Below are 20,548 nucleotides of genomic sequence, written 5' to 3'. Positions count from 1 at the left end.
CCTATGTTAAGGAGTTGGTTTGCTTTGTGTATCTGGTTGATTCCAGTACTTGATGCAATTGGCGAATTTTCAAACTCTCTGGTTTCACCTCTATGAACCTGCCCAGTAGCAAAGCTACCTATTAGGAAGGGGGTTCAATCGAATCCCCTTCATTAAAAATCTATGCTGCACAAATGGGTCATTTTTTTTTTGGTGTGTGTGTATGTACGTTGTTGAGTCCTCTTGACATAAGGGAAGCTTTTAGTGTCGTAGTAAAGGTGGTTCAAGAATTGCCTTAGAGGTGGCACTCTTCTATTTTTTGAATCTCCTTGTTAAATTCATGGATCCACCATTGAGCCTACGTGCAAACCAATAGATGCCTCAAGTGCGAAGAATTGGTGTACTTGATTATTGACTAAGGTAATTGCTTCAATAGAACTTATACATGTAGGCGGAGCGGATCCCGGATTTAACTTCTATGGGTTCAATCTTTAAGGTTCTTAGTATTTAATTCATTATATCCTAAAGTTATGCGTTCATATCCATAATTTATTGCGATTTTAGTTGTTTTTGTACATAAATTTGTTCTCTGCATCGAAAGTTATGGATTCAATTGAACACGGTGTTATAAAGGTACATCCGCCCCGCTTGCAGGTCCAATCTGAAAGCTATTGCATCTCTGGTCGATGATGAAGCAATTATGCCTCAGAGGGTGCAAAGGTTCCCTTAACACGATGGCCTTAGTCGTTACTAACAAGCAATTGCCATTGGGTACTTCACAAGATAGGCGAGAGCATTTTAAGAATAAAAAATGGCTGTTTCTTTTACTTGGATTTAGGTTGCTCTCAAGTGTTCAGAATTAACAATTAAGCCGACAATAAAACATTAAAATATTCGCGACACAAAAAAATTGATAACTCCTCTATTTTAAAATTTGTGCACAGCAAACCAGTCAACAACCACACCTGGCAAATAGGTCAAATAATCGTTTCTTCTTTACTATTGTTATAAATATATATTATTATGGATGTTCATCTGGTATCCCGTTGTAAATAAATTTCCTGAAGAAGCTTATTCATATAGGATTCTGCTGTAAATATATTTATCTATTTGGTACTCTATTGGAAGTAAGCCTCCTGAAGAAGCGTATCATTTCGGTACTTCATTATGGATAAATAATACCACCGGTAGAATATTATCTATATCTTACACACCAGCTTGCAGTAGCAGCTTACACACCAGCTTGCAGTAGCAGCTTACACTGTAGCTTCCTTTCTTCTATAAATAGAGGATATTTCATTTCATTATGTACATGAATTTGAAGTTGAATAATATATCAATCTCTCTCTATACTTGTCTTTGGTTTATTTACTTCACAGTCTTTATTTTATAACACGTTATCAGCACAAGACTCTGCCATTTGAGCACTTACTTCGAATTTAATTTCTACTTCAGTGTTCAACTCTGATGTAAGGCGATGCTCTTACGTCCGTGGTTAGATCTTGTTCATTCGAGCATCATAATGCTGAATATATCCTTGAGGTGGTGCATTTTTCTTCTTGGCAATAGTGATGTAGATATCACTTATCTAGAGTGGCCAAATTTTCGTAATTTAATTTGAGCCTTTTGCTTTTGTTTTAATATCTTTATCGCCTGCTTGGTTATGTATTACGTATACAATACCTATTTTGGTTTGTTTTCATCCTTATTATCTTAATAAAGGATTACAAAGTGGATAACATTGTTAGATCCACTTAAACTCCAGCGGAGTTTACAAGAAATATACAACCACCAGAAGTGGTTATGTTTCATATATCTTATTGTAACTAAATTTTGTTAACCACCAGAAGTGGTACATGCCTATGACCACCAGAAGTGATAATTTAGGCTTTCTATGGCTACAATTGAAGATAAGCTACATAAATATTCTCTATATTACATGCCCGCCTCGATTTGCTCCCGAAGTAGTAAATATTTTAAAAGAGGTTAAAGCATCACAATTTGATGTGATTAATGCGCGTTTAGATAATTATGTTTGATATCCTGAAGGATGAGAATTTTTTTATAAATATTAGTCCATTCCCTGAAGTGAATGTGACAATATTAATAAAGCCGTACATATGAGCGCGCTATTGATGTAAATATATGACAATTCACCTCCAGAAGAGGTAATGAGAATATATACTCATTTTTTCGTATTTTAAATTTGCTCCTGAATAAGTAACACAATTGAAATTTTCTCCTAAAGCAGGAAAATATTATGAAACTGTGTCTTTCTGTACTTAAATAAAATAATAAGCTATTCAAAGTTATTTTTGAAGCACATTTTCATGCCCTGGAGTGAATGAAGAAATACCACAACTCACCTCCTGAAGAAGTAAAATAACAAAGGATATAAATCTTATTTTTGTGGCATAAAGATCATTGTCGCACGTACCCGTTGTACGTAAAATATCTTGAATAATTTTATTAATATCATTCCAAGGCAAAAGTATTCTTGTAGAATGCTTTCTACTACAACCAAGTTAATATGTTATGGTTAGTTATCGAGTTCCCCGAAGGAAATAACAACTCGTGTATCTATCCCTAGAGGATATAATGACTATGTGGTTACCGCTTTGATATAAAATATCCAGATGTTAATGGTGTTTTTCCTTGAATGAGATATTTGTCACAAAGTTAGTGGTAGAATATTAAAATTCTTAATTTTTGTCATTTTATAAATTTAGAATTGGCTTTATATTGTCTATTTTATTATGATTTTCTCTCATGATACCAAAAGTTTCTGAGCAATATTTGATATACAAGATATATCAACAACTCCTGAAGAGCTAACTATTTGTCTAGAAGACATATGACACTAGTCGTTTCCGATAAATATTAGATTGTGGATAACGAATGAAGGCTCTTGGAGAGCTTATATAAAAATATATCATTCATATTATATGATTATGGTCAAAATATATGTTGTAGTAAACTAGAAGTTTACTAATACAAATGACAATCATACTGAGACTACAAATGATTGAAAGATTGAAAATCTTCATGTTTCCACAATCATAGGGGGTAAATATGTATGCGAGAAGTTACCTGCCTTATTCTTCAATTTGTACAACATCATGTATCACAGTAAATCAGAAGTTTACTAATGCAAAAACAGCTACAGTATATCAGAAATTTACTTATATAAAAGTAGCCACAGTAAATCAAAAGTTTAGTAATGCAAAAGCAGCAACAGTAAATCAAAAATTTACTTATACAAAAATAGCCACAGTAAATCAGAAGTTTAGTAATGCAAAAGTTTGTGCCATAGTAAACCAGAAGTTTACTAAGAGATAGCACATGCCATGATAAACTTGAAGTTTTCATTTGCCATTTTTAAATGAGCTATTTGAGAATTCAGATAAGCATTCTTCAAGAATTCTCCTGTGTTGCTTGTTCTCATAATAAATTGATTATACCAGCTAAAGTTGGGACTAAGACCCCTGATTCTGAAATATATAAAAGGTGAATATAGGCCCATTCACATATCATGTGAACCACTTATAGATGCATATATAAGATGGTTACATGTATGTTTATTGTCAACCTGCAGTTTGGCATTTGGAATTGCTTTTCTCACTAAGAGTATAATTTGTAGATTATGAAATCAAGATAGTTCATCTTGATAATGCTGGTTTATATACAAGCTAGTTTAGCAGTGAATACCTCCTATTAATGGCTAAACTATTATTTATGAGAACAAAAATTCATGTGTTGGTCCAAGATTTTTTAAATTGCATATAGCAGCACTTGTATGCATCAGACCAACAATATATGATAAGTCCTCCCCTCACAATTGGTTTAGGATCAGAAATCAAATATTTTTATCTTTTGATGTGTGGTATATGATTAATTTCTCTACCACAATGCACAAAGATATATTTTCCAAAGAAGATTAGGGATATATGTTAGTTTTTCTAACATTTGGGGGATGGAATAAACAACAGAAAAATATGCTAATTATCTTATATATGATCCTCACTTAGAAGATAATTCAATTCAAATGCCAGAAGCATTTGCTGATCCAAAATTTAATATCATATTTCAGCTGCAAATGCTCCTATTAAAATTAAACTCCTTGAAGGATAGAGTTTATTATACGCATGAAGCGTGGTAGACTAATCGATTCCAAAGGTAACAATCCTTGAAAAAATGATAGGAGCTAATGATCAAAGTGACCATAATGAGGAGGAAATAAGCTCTAGAAGAGCCCACGACATAACATTTCATGAAACTCCCGAAGAAGTTCAGATACCTGAAAATAAAGAAAGTGATGAGATCTCAACAAGTTATGTCGCTTAGGAACTGATACAAAATAATCGTCGATGATATATTTGATACAATATAGTGCACAATATTGTAAAAGATTGTGACGGACCTGTAGTCCAGACACCTGAAGATGTCATGCCATTTAAATGCAACGCATAACCTATATGACTCATTTGATTAAGTCTATATGAATATCCCTGAAGGATTTAAAATGCCTAAAGCAAGTTTAAAGTCTCGAGAAATGTACTCGATCATATTACAAAGGTCTTTGTACGGTTTAAAGCAATCTGGACGCATATGGTATAATCGCCTCAGTGAATATTTACTGAAAGAAGGTTATACTTGTTGTTTATATTGATGACATAAATCTTGTTGGAACTCCAGAAGATCTCCAAAAGGCAATTGAATATCTTAAGAAAGAATTTGAGATGAAAGATCTTGGAAACACAAAACTTTATCTTAGTTTGCAAATTGAACATTTAGCAAACGGAATTTTTTATCCATCAATCTGCCTATACAAAAAGGGTCTTAAAATGCTTTTACATGGACAAAGCACACCCGTTGAGTACACCAATAATTTTTTTGATCTCTTAAAGTGAATAAGGATCCGTTCTTACCTCCAGAAGAGGATGATGAACTCCTTGGTCCTGAAATACCCAAGTCTTTATGAGGGGGAGTAAAGTATGCACTGTACTCTTTTTTCCTTGCTCAGGTTTTTTCCCCTGGGTTTTGCTGGTAAGGTTTTTAATGAGGCAGCTTGCAATGTATATTATTAGTGTGCTCTTTTTCCTTGACTGGGATTTTTTCCCACGGGGTTTTTCCTAGTAAGGTTTTAACGAGGCACATAATAATGAACATCCAAAGGGAGGTGTAATGATAATATTATTGTGGATGTCCATTTATTACTCCATTATAGATAATCTTAATGAAGAAGATTATCCATTTAGTACTCCATTGAAGTTTATCTACAAACAGCTGATGCAGGCAGGTTGCAAGCAACTCAGTGTAATGACTTGCAGCGGCTTCTTGGTTTGATGAGATTAATTTAAATTGATATGAAATAGCGGCGGGTAATATTCTCTACAAATTAAACTTTTGAGAAGATGATATATAAGATTGGAATGTGGAGACTCAAATATTTGAAACAAGGTTTTCATCAGGGGAGTAAAATATGCGATGCACTCTTTCTTCCTTACTAAGGTTTTTTTCTTCCCTACAGGGTTTTCCTTATAAGGTTTTAAAGAGGAACAATGAACATCCAAGGGGAGTGTTATAAATATATATTATTATGGATGTTCATTTAGTACTCCGTTGTAAATAAGCTTCCTGAAGAAGCTTATCCATATGGGACTCCGCCGTAAATATATCTATCTATTTGGTACTCTATTGGAAATAAGCCTTCTGAAGAAGCTTATCATTTCGGTACTCCATTATGGATAAATATTACCCCCGGTAGAAGATTATCTATATCTGGTACAGTAGCAGCTTACAAGCAACTTACAAGCAGCTTACACAGCAGCTTACAAGCAACTTACAAGCAGCTTACACAGAAGCCTGCAGTAGCAGCTTACACAACAACTTCCTTTCTTCTATAAATAGAGGAGATTTCAGTTCATTAGGTACATGAATTTGAAGTTGAATAATATATCAAACTCTCTCTCTATACTTGTCTTCAGTTCATTTACTTCACACTCTCTATTTTATAACAACTATGACCAAAAAAAAAAGAGGAAGAATTATACAAAATGAAGCGAACTCCCAGGTTAGCTCTATGAATAAAAAAATTTCCTTCAAAAAATTTTATAGGTCCAAATTTGGAGACTCCGCAGTAACGGATAAGTAAGACAAGGATGGGGTTGACCATGATATAACTACTGAAAGTCGTTCTCACAAAGGCTGGTGTGAAAAGCATGCAACCAAGATGAGAGGATAACGGTAGTATAGGTTCAGAAATGGACAAAACGAGTATTTTTTTGGATATTCTTTATGTTGTACTTTTTTATAGGATTTTTTGGGAATATCCCTTATAAATAGGAAGAGGCAGAGAACAAAGAGGGATCTTCTGAACCCTAAGAGAAAAATTACATTGTAAAGGCTGACAAAAGAGAATATCAAAAAGTTGTCTTGTTTGACTACTGAAGCACATGTTGTTCTATCTTTATCCATAAATCCAATAATTCCATACCCATCTTAACTTCTCACTCTTCCATATCGCAGGCAGAGAAAAAGATCATCCCAATCATATAATAATTGGGTGAAAGATCCTTTCTCATTACATTTATTGCCATTATTTACATTTATTGTATATTTATGCCATCATATTTATTGTCAATCATAGTGTATTAAATCCGTTATTTAATGCTCTTGAGCACCACTCATTGCGCAAGTGCTCTATTTCATTTGGTCTAGAATTTATTAAGTTCAACTGAGATTCACCCTTTAATTCATCATAAATTGGTTTAGCATTTATAAGCTCAAACAATTTGGCGCCGTCTGTGGGGAGGTTTTAGTTGAAATTTTAGTTCCTTCTAGATCATAAAAAAGACAGCCATCTCTTCCTCGCTTGCACAAACTAACGATGGCGGGAAAAGAAGAGGCAGGACAGAAATCCATAGCAGGTGTCACTACCAATATTTTGAACACCATCAACGAGGATGACAGGGAAGACAACGAGAATGTGGCACCAGACGCTACGCTCAGGCGAAGTGACTCACCTTCTCCTCATGAAAGTGTAATCGCTTCACGCGAGAAAGGAGCGTCAACATCCACAGTCAAGGAAGCACCCCAACAGTAAGAAAATTATTGGAAGAATGGCTGACGAGTACCCTGAACAACATACTCGACAAGCCTATCCAAAGGGAGAATAGAAACACCGCGCAAGCAGATGTCACAACGTTCACTGGCGAACAGTCCACCCCTGAAACAGGTAACACTTACACCACTGTGATGCAGGTAATGACGCACTGACAACCATTTTGAAGAAAATGGAAGAAATGAAAAACAAAAATAAGGCACTTTGCGACCAGATGAGGGAGCATCAAGAAAGGGTCGACAAAATACCGGGCGCCCCAAAATTGCTACCAAAGCGAAACGTTGGCCGGTTCGTCGAACAACCGTACAACGAGGAAGCAGCTCCACATGCCATTCCCAAAACCTTCAAAATGCCACCATACTTGAAGATATACGACGGTACTACAGACCCCGAAAATCACATCATCCATTACGTCATGGCGGTGAAGGGCAACGACCTTTCGAAGGAGCAAGTACCATCAGTGTTACTGAAAAAATTTGGCGAAACCGTAACGGAGGGAGCCTTAACCTGGTATTCACAACTGCCGGCACGATCAATAGCAACGTTCTAGGAAATGGCCGACAAGTTCGTCACCGCCCATTCCGGGGCTAAAAAGGCGGAGGCCAGGGTGAATGATATATTCGACGTCAGGCAATCACCTAACGAGGGACTCAGGGACTTCCTCGCTCGGTTTAACAGGGTGAGAATGAGCCAACCAAATGTATCAGAAGGGATGGCAGTAGCAGCTTACCACAACGGGCTGAACAGGAACGGATCGAGAGCAACCAGAAAGTGATTAAGCAAACTCACGAAATACCCTCCCACCACTTGGGAAGAAATCCACAATGCCTACTGCGCCGAGGTGAGAGCTGACGAAGACGACCTTAACGGCCCGACTGTTACATCTCGCATTTTTGTACGTTAAAATTTTGTTTTCAGTTAACGACGTAGACTCGGGGATGAGATCATCTTGACGTTAACGTACTTACGCTATTTATAACAAGCGATAAATAAGTGTTATGAAGGATAAAGGGGTACACGGATTAAAGAAAACGAGATCGTTGAAAGTGGCCAATCTAAAATAAAATACGGGTCAAGCGATAATACCCGATAATTATGAACTCGTACTATGCAAGGTGCCATATGACCACGGTAGTATAATATATAAAGTATATATGAGGTATTTTAAAAAAAAATAGAATCTTAAGTAATTTGTGGTAATTTTTAAAATTATGCGGGTAATTAATTAATTACCGGGTAACAGAACATTACCTAGTAACTAATAAGTGGATAAAACTTAATTAATTACGCTCCAAAGACATGTGGCAACACATGAAATGACTAAGCAGGAAATGATAACTATCCACAAGTAAGATACATGTACAAGTCTTAGAAAAAAGGGACACAAAAAATGACGTTGGTCACTTTCAGAAAGAAAACAACAAGGATTTCTTTCTTAATTTGAAAGGATAGAAGCTAAGGAAAACATTGGAAGTCTTCATTCCAAGCCAAGTTCGTTCAAAAACAGAAAACTTTTCGTCCAATTCTTGCCAAATTAGCTTGGCTTGAAACCAAGAACCTTGAAACAGAAAACATTTCGTCCAATTCTTGCCAAAATTTCGATTGAAATTTCAAGGAGCAACCCCAATTTCGTTTCTGAATTTCAAGGAAATCCAACTGTAAATTTCGTCCATATTTCGCAGAAGTAGATTCGTTCAAATAATTCAAGAAACAGGTATGTTAAGGCTACCCCTTCTTTCTTTTGGCATGATCCATATGATACGAACGGAACGTGCAAATGCACAAATTCCATGAATGACTCTATTCATAGAAGTATTAGAGATATGTATGTTCTTGAATTTCCATGTGTTATAATATTTTATCATCTGTTCATGCATCCCAAAAAAATACGAAAGTTGAAAAGAGTTTACTTTATGATATTATTCAAAGGCAAAATGGTCTTATGATATTCCGAAAGATTTATTAACGTACTTTTCATGCATTGCATTCATGTACATTGACCCGTGACCAGATGGCGTTATATAAGCGTATATATGTATGTATATGGGATATGGGAAAGTTTATGGCGTTATATACGCACCACCACCTGATCAGCTGGTAAACGTTGATGATTTTGCCCACAGTGGCCGATATGATATGATGGGATGCCCTCAGAGACTGATGATGTTATGAAACATGTACCTATGCACGAACATGATATTCATACGCATATGCATGACGCTAAAAGTAATTTATGATTTACAGAGTTATCCAGACTTACAGGTTGAGTGAATTACTCTATATTTCTTCCATGTCTATTATGTACTTATTTATGTGCCTTACATATTCGGTACATTTTTTGTACTGACGTCCTTCTTGCTTGGGGACGCTGCGTTTCATGCCCGCAGGTCCCGATAGATAGGTCGAGAGCCCTCCAAGTAGGCTATCAGCTCAGCGAAAGGTGTTGGTGCACTCCATTTGCTTCGGAGTTGCTTATTTGGTTAGTATGATTTAGACGTGTATTATTTGATATGGTGGGACTCTGTCCCGACCTTTATGACATTTATGTACTCTTAGAGTCTTGTAGACATATGTCGTGTATGCGAAAGATTGTACGACCTTGTCGGCCTATGTTTCATGTTGGCCTATTAGGCCCGTATGTCACGTGTATATGATGATGTAATAAGAAAGATACGTTACGTTGGTACTCGGTTGAGTAAGGTACCGGGCGCCCGTCGCGGCCCATCGGTCGTAAAAAAGTGGTATCAGAGCAGTTCTGTCCTAGGGAGTCTACAAGCCGTGTCTAGTAGAGACTTGTTTATGGGTGTGTCGTGCACCACACTTATAAGCAGGAGGCTACAAGGAATTTAGGATTATCACTCTTTCTTCTTACTCTAGATCGTGTGGTAGAGCTTACTTATAAGAATTTAAATTCTGAAATTCTATTTTATTCGTAATAAGACGATGCCTACATCCGGACAGAAGGTTGGAAAGAGAGAGTTGTGGAAGAGCTGAGTCGGAAGAATTGGATTTTTTTTATGATGCCTACGATAAGTAAATATGAGTTCTTTAGCAGATCATGGGTGTACTGAAAGGTGTAAGCTTCCTGATAAGAAGCCTTAAGGCAAGAATGCCTATCCATCTTTATGGTGAAGGACAATGAGAGATTAAGAAGATAAGTACAAGTTTCAGCAGGTAAAAGGAGCAAGGTGAAAAAGGGTACGAGGTACCCAGCTAATGAAGGTTAACAACGTTTATAATTGAGGCAGAGGAACATAAGCTTTTGAGTTATATTCAATAGTAATAGAGGTATATACAATTGGTCGCATCCATTCCAGATATGCCCTATGGGGATTAACAAAAGTAGTATAAGAAGATATGATGGATGAATTGATTGCGTTAGTTTACATTTCCGAAGGATATTGCAAATGTGCTAATAGATCTCTTTATGAGACACCTAGATGGTGCACTCTAATATAGTGCAGCTGTCGCGCCCCCTTTTTCTCGCGAAATCGGGTTTATGACATTTAGGAAGACAACTCGTTCCTTTTTGGGAATTGGGTTTTGAATTGAAGAGTCGCCACCTAATGATTTAAGTGCATTAGGACACTAAGAAAGGTTTGAGTCAAAGTAACCAGAGATTAGGTAAGGGCTTGAAATTATCCCAAGGGGAAGGTGTTAGGCCCCCCTCAGGATCCACTAGTGTGGTTCCCGGCCAAACTATTGTTGTGACTTAAGTGCAAATAATACATAGGCAAATAAAACTTCAAGTAAGAGGGGATTTTCACATAACGGTTCCAAATGAGCAAAGTTAGAAAGAACGAAAGGGATACTGATTTTTCCTTAGAGAAATAGTTTAAAATTTGGAAAAAAAGAAGCAAAGAATCAAAGAAACAAAGGGAAGGNCAAGGCCGACGCCGTGGGACGGAGCCGTTACTGGATCGCCTAATATTTGTCCGGGACATCAAATACGACCTAAGGAACCATATTCATCGCCCCGCCATGACTAAATAAGATTTTTTTGCATTTTACGGCAATTAAACTTGAATTTCACCAGTCGTGCTTGTATTTCGCCTACCATGGCTCAAGCCCGACGCAGTGGGATGGAGCCGGAACCGGATCGCCTAATATTTGTTCAGGACATCAAATACGACCTAAGGAACTATAGTCATCGCCTGTCATGACCAAATTACATTTTTTGGCATTTTATGGCAATTAAACTGGAATTCCGCTAGTCGGGCCTGTATTTTCGCCTGCCAAGGCCCAAGGCTGACGCCAAGGGACGGAGTCGGAACCGGAACCGGATTGCCTAATATTTGTCCGGGACATCAAATTCGATCTGAGGAACCAGTCACCGCCCGCCATGACCAAATTATATTTTTTGGCATTTTACAACAATTAAATTGGAATTCCGCCCGTCGTGCCTATATTTTTGCCTACCATGGCCCAAGCCCGATGCCGTGGGACAGAATCGGAACCGGATCGCCTAATATTTGTCCGGTCCATCAAATACGACCTAAGGAACCATGCTTACAGCCTCTCCATGACCAAATTACATTTTTTGGCATTTTACGGCAATTAAAGTGGAATTTCGCCCGTCGTGCCTGTATTTTCGCCTGCCATGGCCCAAGCCCGACGCTGTGGGACGGAGCCGGAACCGGATTGCTTAATATTTGTTCGGGACATCAAATAATACCTAAGGAACCATAATCACCGCCCTGCCATGACCAAATTACATTTTTTGGCATTTTATGGCAATTAAACTGGAATTCCGCCAGTCGTGCCTTTATTTTCGCCTGCCATGGCCGAAGCCCGACGCCGTGGGACGGAGCCAAAACAGGATCGCCTAATATCTGTCCGGGACATCAAATACAACCTAAGGAACCATAGTCACCTCCCTGCCATGACCAAATTACATATTTTGAAATTTTATGGCTATTAAACTGGAATTCCGCCAATCGTGCCTGTATTTTCGCCTGCCATGGCCCAAACTCGACGCCATGGGACAGATCTGGAACAGTGTCGTGCCCCCTTTTTCTCGCGAAATTAGGTTTATGACATTTGGGAAGACAACTCGTTCCCTTTTGGGAATTGGGTTTTGAATTGAAGAGTCGCCACCTAATGATTTAAGTTCATTAGGACACTTGGAAGGGTTTGAGTCAAGTAACCAGAGATTGGGTAAGGGCTTGAAATTATCCCAAGGGAAAAGTGTTAGGAATCCCTCAGGATCCACTAGCGTGGTTCCCGGCCAAACTATTGTTGTGACTTAAGTGCAAATAACACATAGGAAAATAAAACTTCAAGTAAGAGGGGGTCCTAGGTTTATAGATAATATGGATCACCCCACACAACATCTGGTAATCACTCCTCAGTGAGGGGCTACACGTGATGTTTTCGCGTGGTCATCATATCCATATCTACCCTTTCCCACCCCATTAAGGTATTAAAGCACGGAATGATCTCGTTTACTTATTGCATGCTATTACCCGCCCCAATCCCATCAGTCCCGGAGGAATTTGGGACTACTAATCCTAAAGGGAAGGGATATTAGGCTTGTTTATAGTTTCAAAGGCAGAAACTCTAAGGCGACACACAAAAACACGTATAGCAAGTTGGGGGGAAAACACATAAACAAGTGAAGGGCTCAGATAAACCTCCTTTAAACCAAAGAAAGCACTTAGCATGACTTACACATTCTGCTTAATGGCCTGATTAAACTTAAAGGTTGAGGCAGACTGATTTATTACATAGTTCAGATAAGAAGCCCGAAGCAGGCCTGCCGGTTGGTTGTAGCTAATAAAAACTAATTCAGTTTATAATTTTAGCCCTAGGGCTTGCCTAGGTGTTGGACGAGGGTCCTATAGGCATGATATCTACTGATTTCAGAAACAATGAAATAAACTGAATGTGTACTGGTTAAGAAAGGTTGCCAAATTATTAAAGGAAGACAAGTTTTAGCAAAAGGTTATAGGTTCTGCAAATGGTAACACATCGTTATTACTGGTTTTAGACTTATAAGCGAGTGAAGCGATTCAGACTTGATTAATAGCTCCTATGGACATGCTTTCTATGCGTTGTTGACTTTAAACCCTTTTATAGACATGGTAAAATGCAGAAACCCTATAAACATGATATCTAGGTGCTGAATTTTATTTAAAGCCTATGAACATGATATCTAATTGCAGTTGACTGATTAAGACCTATAAATATGATTGCCTAATGAAAAATGGATACACAAGATTCAGAAAGACCTATAGGCATATTCTCTATATGCATATACAGAATTCAGATTTCCAGGTAATTATGGACATGGTATCTATATGAGAGAATGCAGAATTCCTACAGACATGGTATCTATATGAGAGAATGCAGAATTAATACAGACATGGTATCTATGTGAGAAAATGCAGAATTCAGGAATGTCTATAGGCATGTTATCTATATGAAAGTGCAGAAATTCAGAAGTACCTATAGGCAGGTTATCTTTATGAGAGTGCAAAAATTCAGAAATACACCTATAGGCAGGATGTCTACCCTTTGCATACCTAGTTATCCCTCCCTTTTTCACTAGCCACCCCTAAGAGTTCATTACAAATTATTACAACCCAGAATAAAGTAAAAAAAATACATCAGAAATTAAAAGTACAACCAAGGAGAGCCTGATTCAGACTTCCTGTCTGAAATATGAAGTAAACCAACTGCAAGAGATCATGTTCCAAAGCCTTTCTCCCATTTGGATGTGTCAAAGTTCCCTAGGAGCCTCGAAAAGGACTCCGGGCGATGCTCACACCCAGATGCATTATCAGGTTGGGACAGGTGCAGTGTGGAAAGGCCAGCCCTCAGGTGTCCAAGTTCAGAGGGAACTTAAGGTCGCAAGGCAAGGCTCACAAGAGGGGGGCAGAACTTAGAGACTAAGAGAGAGTGCAAGTGCAGAAACAGAGTTCTAAAAGGGGGAAAGGGAAAGGGAAACAGTTACAAGTAAATACACATAGGGGTACAGGGGAAATAGGGAAATTGAAAGAGGCAAGAGCAGGCTGTGGGCATACCCAGCAATAGGGAGTGCTAGCATACCCATAAGCATGTTAGAACACGCTGTTTAGAGGCTGGGATCCCAAAGGATCAAGTTTAATTCATGGACAATAACTTACATATTGCCATGTCTTAAACCATAGCTCAAACACATAAGGGGTGGGGAGTAGGGTTTCATAGCAGAAACAAGCAGAAAGAAATCAGCATGCTAGTTTAAATGTTGAACTCTACAGAAACAGTACGTAGACATGGATACACAAGCGGTAAATAAACACATTGTTGTGATGCTGAAGCTTAAATCAGGACATACCAGTTTCAAAGAAACAAATAGAGAAAAACAATAGGTCTTGTAAACAGGCCACAATGCAGACAAGAGAGAATACTATTGTGTGTGAGTATGAGTTCAGAAGGATTGTGAATGTGTTGAGTTTGTGAAAGAGTCGTGCCTTTATAGTGTGAAAATCAGGCAGAAATAAGGTAAGAGATCAGTTAAAGAACTGATTATCAAATAAGAATCAATCACACAAGACCTCCCTTAATTAAAGAAATTAGATTCAAACGGGAAAACTATTTAAGGGAAGAAGTCAAATAAACATCTCTTGTGCAAAGCATGCAATTAGGTGAAAATACATAAGAAGTTATTTAAGGACAGAATTTTGAAGTACACGGTTGTACAAATAAGGTAAGAAAATCAGTTAATAGCCAGTAAATCAAAGGTCAGGGATCTTGTAATTACTGATCCATGAATGAACCAAGTCATAAAAACCGAGAAGGGTTTTAACTTAAGTCGAATCACAGGGAAATCAGCAAACAAGGAAAGAAAATCAATCAGTCCTATTCTGAAGGAAGTCTGAACTAATCACAAAATTTGAAAGCCATTTAGAGGGAAGTCCGTCACATATAAAGAGCATACAGACATGTCAAGCATGAAAGAAGATGTTGTGTCATTGTAAAATCAGTAGAAAAATAGACCACAGAAGCATGGTTGTCACATAGGTTAGCAATATAGAAGAGAAGTAGCATCTAATAGCATACAAAGGATCCAGTGTAAAAGAGTTTAGAAAAAATCAAAATCGTATGAAAGACGAGGATCCCAAAACTCAGTTCAGAGACTCGAAGTAGGTCTGAAAGAGTTAGGGTTTTAAAAAAACCAATTCAAACAAATCAAACAACCAATGGTTTCCAAACTTGGAAGAACCCCAAATTCTTGGGTTTCTACCATCAATCGAGTGCAGAGATGAGAGGGCAAGTAATCAAGGCAAAAAATACTGACGAAATAACTTCAGAAATCTTAGAAAGAAGTTGAGACTTTTGACATGCATCTTTCAGTATAAGAATCAAAGTAGGGGAAACAACATAAAAAATGCAGTAAGAGACACTACATAAGAAATACAGTAGCATAATAGAAGAACAAATAGAAGAAACACAGTAGAAGAAATACCATAGGAAATACAGTAAAACATGCTAAAGCTCAGAGAAATTTTAAAGGACAATTTGACGAAACCCTAGATCGGAAAAGATGAAGGTTCGGAAGGTGTAGCTTTGAGAGGATTTTGAGAAAAATGCTTAAGAGCTTAGAGAAAACACATATATACAACGGATCGGAAAAACCTCGAAGGGTTAGGGTTTCAGAAGAACCCCAGTAGTGAGAAAGGCTTGGAAAAGTCACTGATCTAAGCTGGAGAAGTTAAAATCAGGCTCGAGCAGCCATGGCACGCCGGAGCAAGGCCGGAGATGGCCGCAGAACTCGAAACAAACGAGGCCTGGACCAAGCTTCGTCGTGGTCAGGCCTTGAATCTTCAAAAACCAGGCATGTAGGAGCAATAGGAGGTGGGTATAGGACTCCCATAGCCTTGGAAGCCATGGATTCCGGTGGCTTTCAGGGCGGAAGTGGTGGGAGACGGCTAGGGTTTGAGAAGCTTCGAGAGAGTTTGAGTGAATGGGGGAGTTCAAAGGCGGTTGGTGATGCCAAATGAATAGGGTTTGGGGGGTAATGGGTAAATAAAAACGGTAAGGTTGAAATGTGGTCGTTGATCATTTTGATCAACGGCCTGGATTAAACGGGGAGCCGGGCGGGTCGTTTAAACGAGCAGTGGATCGGGTAGTTTTAGGAATTGGGCTGGACAATTGAAATTGAAATTGGGTTTAATTAGGGGTGCCAAATCTGGCCAAAATCGAAATAAAAACAGGCTAACATTTAAATAGCCATTTTCCCTTATTTACTTTATAAAAAATAGTAAACTAATTTCTGGAAACAAATTAAAGGTGCTAAACTAATTAATAATATATAAAATATTAAATTAAAAATACTGGAGTCAATTTTGTAAGTATAAACGCAATTAAATCTTAAAATAGGCTAATATTGCAGTGATTTTGNTGGACGGTTAGGATGACGTCCTCAGACCATGATGTCCTGGGCCATGAAGCGTATAGTAAAGGATTCGCAGGCCATGAAATGATGCTCTCATGCTATGAGAATGATGCCTCCGAACTATGATGCCTTTGAATAATGATATGCAAAAGATTAAGGAATCCTCAGGCCATGGCATGGCGTTCTCGCGCTATGAAAATGGTGCCTCCGAACAATTACGCCTTTGGACAATTTGGCAATCTTTCAGCCCATGAGATGTAGTATTTGGCGATCTTTCACCCATGCAATGCAGAAGGTGGCGATCTTTCAGCCGTGCAAGTATAAGATAACGATCTTTCAGCCGTGCAAGTATATAAATGGAGCGGCGATATTTCAGTCACGCAAGTGTAAATAAAGCGGCGATCTTTCAGTCATGCAAGTGTAAATGAAGCGGCGATCTTTCAGCCATGCAAGTGCAGATGGAGGTAGAGCTTAACCTCGGAAGGCAGAATGGTAGCCTCATGCAATGCAGGAAATGCAGATGGAGATAGTGCTTAGTCTCGGAAGGCAGAATAGTAGCCTTATGCAATGCAGGAGATGCAGATAGAGACAATGCTTAGTCTCGGAAGGCAGAATAGTAGCCTTATGCAATGCAGGAGATGCAGATGGAAACAATGCTTAGTCTCGGAAGGCAGAATAGTAGCCTTATGCAAGAGATAAATGGTAATAGAGTTTTCTTAGCTGATTGCGATATTGTGGTGGCTGGGGATATTGTGTGCGGATAGCAACTGTGAATAGGTGCGATGGTTCTGAGAGTTGTGTTCCTGAACAATATGGGTATATAATATGTTTGATGATTTTACGACTCAGGTGCCTACATCCAAAGAAAAATTGTAAGTTTTGTAAAGGGGAAAGGTTAGTTCGTATCCCCGCTGACTTTGCTTGACCTACTCGGCTCTGTCTCGGTGATATCAGCATGTATCATTGTGGTAGCGTTGCTAAACAAAGCAGTTTCGATAATAAACATGCATGATTTTGTAAAAGTTTAACATAAATGTATAATTAAAATGGTTTTTTAGATGAACCGACGACTGTGACGTGGTTCGAGACATTGCAACTTCTCATGCTACGGAATTTTGAGGGTCCTCCTCAAAATTCTGCCTCAGTTTGATGGGTTGACTTTTCTGACTGCTGCTCGTGCTACGATCGGCTGAAATTACTTCGGAATTTTGAGGATCCTCCTAAAAATTCTACCCAGTTTCTAATTTCGGGGGAAATGAAAATTTTATTAAATTGTGACCGAACCCATAAGGCTGCCTACGTATCCCCTCTTAAATGGGAATCAGGTCAGACGTAGTTCAAATTACATCATATAGGAAAACATAATATTACACATAGTAGCGCTTGACTGCATCTGAATTGATCGGTTTTGGCCAAACTTCTCCGTCCATTTCTGCAAGTATAAGGGCTCCACCTGTTAGAACCCGGTGAACCACGTACGGACCCTGCCAGTTAAGAGAGAATTTCCCTTTGGCTTCATCTTGATGCGGGAAAATTTTCTGTAACACCAGCTGCCCCGGTGTGAACTGTCTCGGCTTGACTCTCTTGTTGAAGGCTCTGGACATTCTGTTCTGATAAAGCTGACCGTGGCAAACTGTATTCATTCTCTTCCCATCTATAAGAGCTAGCTGCTCTTAACGACTTTTCACCCACTCTGCATCGTCAAGTTCTGCTTCCTGTATGATCCTTAAGGAGGGAATTTCCACCTCGGCGGGAATGATTGCCTCCGTACCATAAACCAGCATATATAGGGTTGCCCCGGTTGATGTGCGGACTATGGTGCGATACCCCAATAAAGCAAATGATAGCTTCTCGTGCCACTGCTTATGCTTTTCTATCATTTTCCTTAGTATCTTCTTAATATTCTTGTTGGCGGCCTCTACGGCTCCGTTCATCTGAGGTCTGTAGGCTGTAGAATTCTTGTGTTTGATCTTGAAGGTTTCACACATGGCCTTCATCAGGTCACTGTTGAGGTTGGAGCCATTATCAGTGATGATTGACTCTGGAATCCCAAATCCACAAACGATGCGGTCGCGGACAAAGTCTGCCACGACTTTCTTGGTTACTGCTTTGTAAGATGCTGCTTCAACCCATTTGGTGAAATAATCAATTGCCACTAGGATAAACCTGTGTCCGTTTGATGCGGCAGGTTCGATTGGTCCGATAACATCCATTCCCCAGGCGGCGAACGGCCATGGTGAGCTTGTTGCATTAAGCTCGTTTGGGGGTACCTTGATCATGTCTGCATGTATTTGACAGCGATGGCATTTCCGGACATACCAGATGCAGTCTGTTTCCATAGTCATCCAAAAGTAACCATCCCGGAGTATCTTCTTTGCTAAAACAAAACTGTTCATATGTGGACCGCAGGTCCCAGCATGAATTTCCTCTAACAGCCTGGATGCTTCTTTTGCGTCGACACACCTTACTAATCCCAAATCAGGAGTCATCCTATATAGGATTCTTCTGCTGTGAAATAAATTATTGGACAACCTTTGAAGTGTGCGCTTCTAAGTAGTGTTTGCAAGTTCTGGGTATTCTCCTTTTGCCAAATATTCCTTGATGTCATGAAACCAAGGTTTTCCATCTGCTTCTTCTTCGACATGAACACAGTAAGCTGGCTGATCATGGATCTTTACTGGAATGGGATCAATGAAGTTTTTGTCCGGATGTTGTATCATAGATGACAGGGTAGCCAATGCATCGGCAAACTCATTCTGGACTCTGGGAACATTCTGGAACTCTGTCTTTGTGAACCTCTTTCTCAACTCCTGTATATGATGCAGATAAGGGAGTATCTTGGAGTTCTTGGTCGCCCATTCTTCTCGGACCTGATGTATAAGCAAATTTGAATCTCCAATTACTAGCAATTCTTGAATGTTCATGTCAATATCCATCTTGAGCCCTAGGATACAGGCTTCGTACTCGGCCATATTGTTGGTGCACGGGAACCTGAGTTTGGCAGACACCGGATAATGCTGACCAGTTTCTGATACTAGGACTGCCCCTATGCCGACTCCTTTGAGATTTGCAGCTCTGTCGAAAAACATTCTCCACCCGTCATAGGATTCTGCAATATCTTCTCCTATGAATGATACCTCTTCGTCAAGAAAATACGTCTTCAGGGGTTCATATTCTCCATTCAGGGGGTTTTCGGCCAAGTGATCTGCTAGTGCCTGTCCCTTGACTGCTTTCTGAGTTACGTAGACAATGTCGAATTCACTCAATAGGATTTGCCACTTGGCTAGCTTGCCGGTGGGCATGGGCTTCTGAAAGATGTATTTCAAAGGATCCATCCTTGATATGAGGTATGTAGTATAGGCACAAAAGTAGTGCCTCAGCTTCTGAGCCACCCAAGTTAGAGCGCAACGGGTGCGTTCTAGCAGAGAACAACGGGCCTCGTACGGAGTGAACTTCTTACTGAGATAATAGATGGCCTGTTCTTTCTTTCCCGTTTCATCATGCTGCCCCAGGACGCAACCGAAGGCACCATCTAACACTGCGATGTAGAGTAACAGAGGTCTACCTGGTTCAGGCGGGACCAAGACTGGTGGTGTTGACAAGTATTCCTTGATTCTGTCGAAAGCTTTCTGGCAGTCATCACTCCATTCGGTGGCGGCATCCCTCTTCAACATCTTGAAAATTGGCTCGCAGATAACTGTAGATTGTGCTATGAACCGGCTGATGTAGTTCAGTCTCCCCAAGAAACTCATTACGTCCTTCTTGTTCCTTGGCGGTGGCAATTCTTGAATGGATTTGATCTTTGATGGATCCAGTTCTATTCCCTGGCGACTCACAATAAACCCAAGCAATTTTCCAGCTGGAACCCCAAATGCACACTTCGTGGGATTCAGCTTTAGGTTGTACCTTCATAGTCTATTTTAGAATTTCCTCAAATCTTCCATGTCATCAGTGGCCTTCTTTGACTTAATGATGACGTCGTCTACGTACACCTCGATCTCCTTGTGTATCATATCGTGAAAAATGGTAGTCATGGCCCTCATGTAGGTGGCCCCTGCGTTCTTAAG

This window comes from Nicotiana attenuata, unplaced genomic scaffold, assembly GCF_001879085.1.
Source record: "Nicotiana attenuata strain UT unplaced genomic scaffold, NIATTr2, whole genome shotgun sequence".
NCBI lineage: Eukaryota > Viridiplantae > Streptophyta > Magnoliopsida > Solanales > Solanaceae > Nicotiana > Nicotiana attenuata.
Note: the sequence above shows the minus strand (reverse complement) of the source record.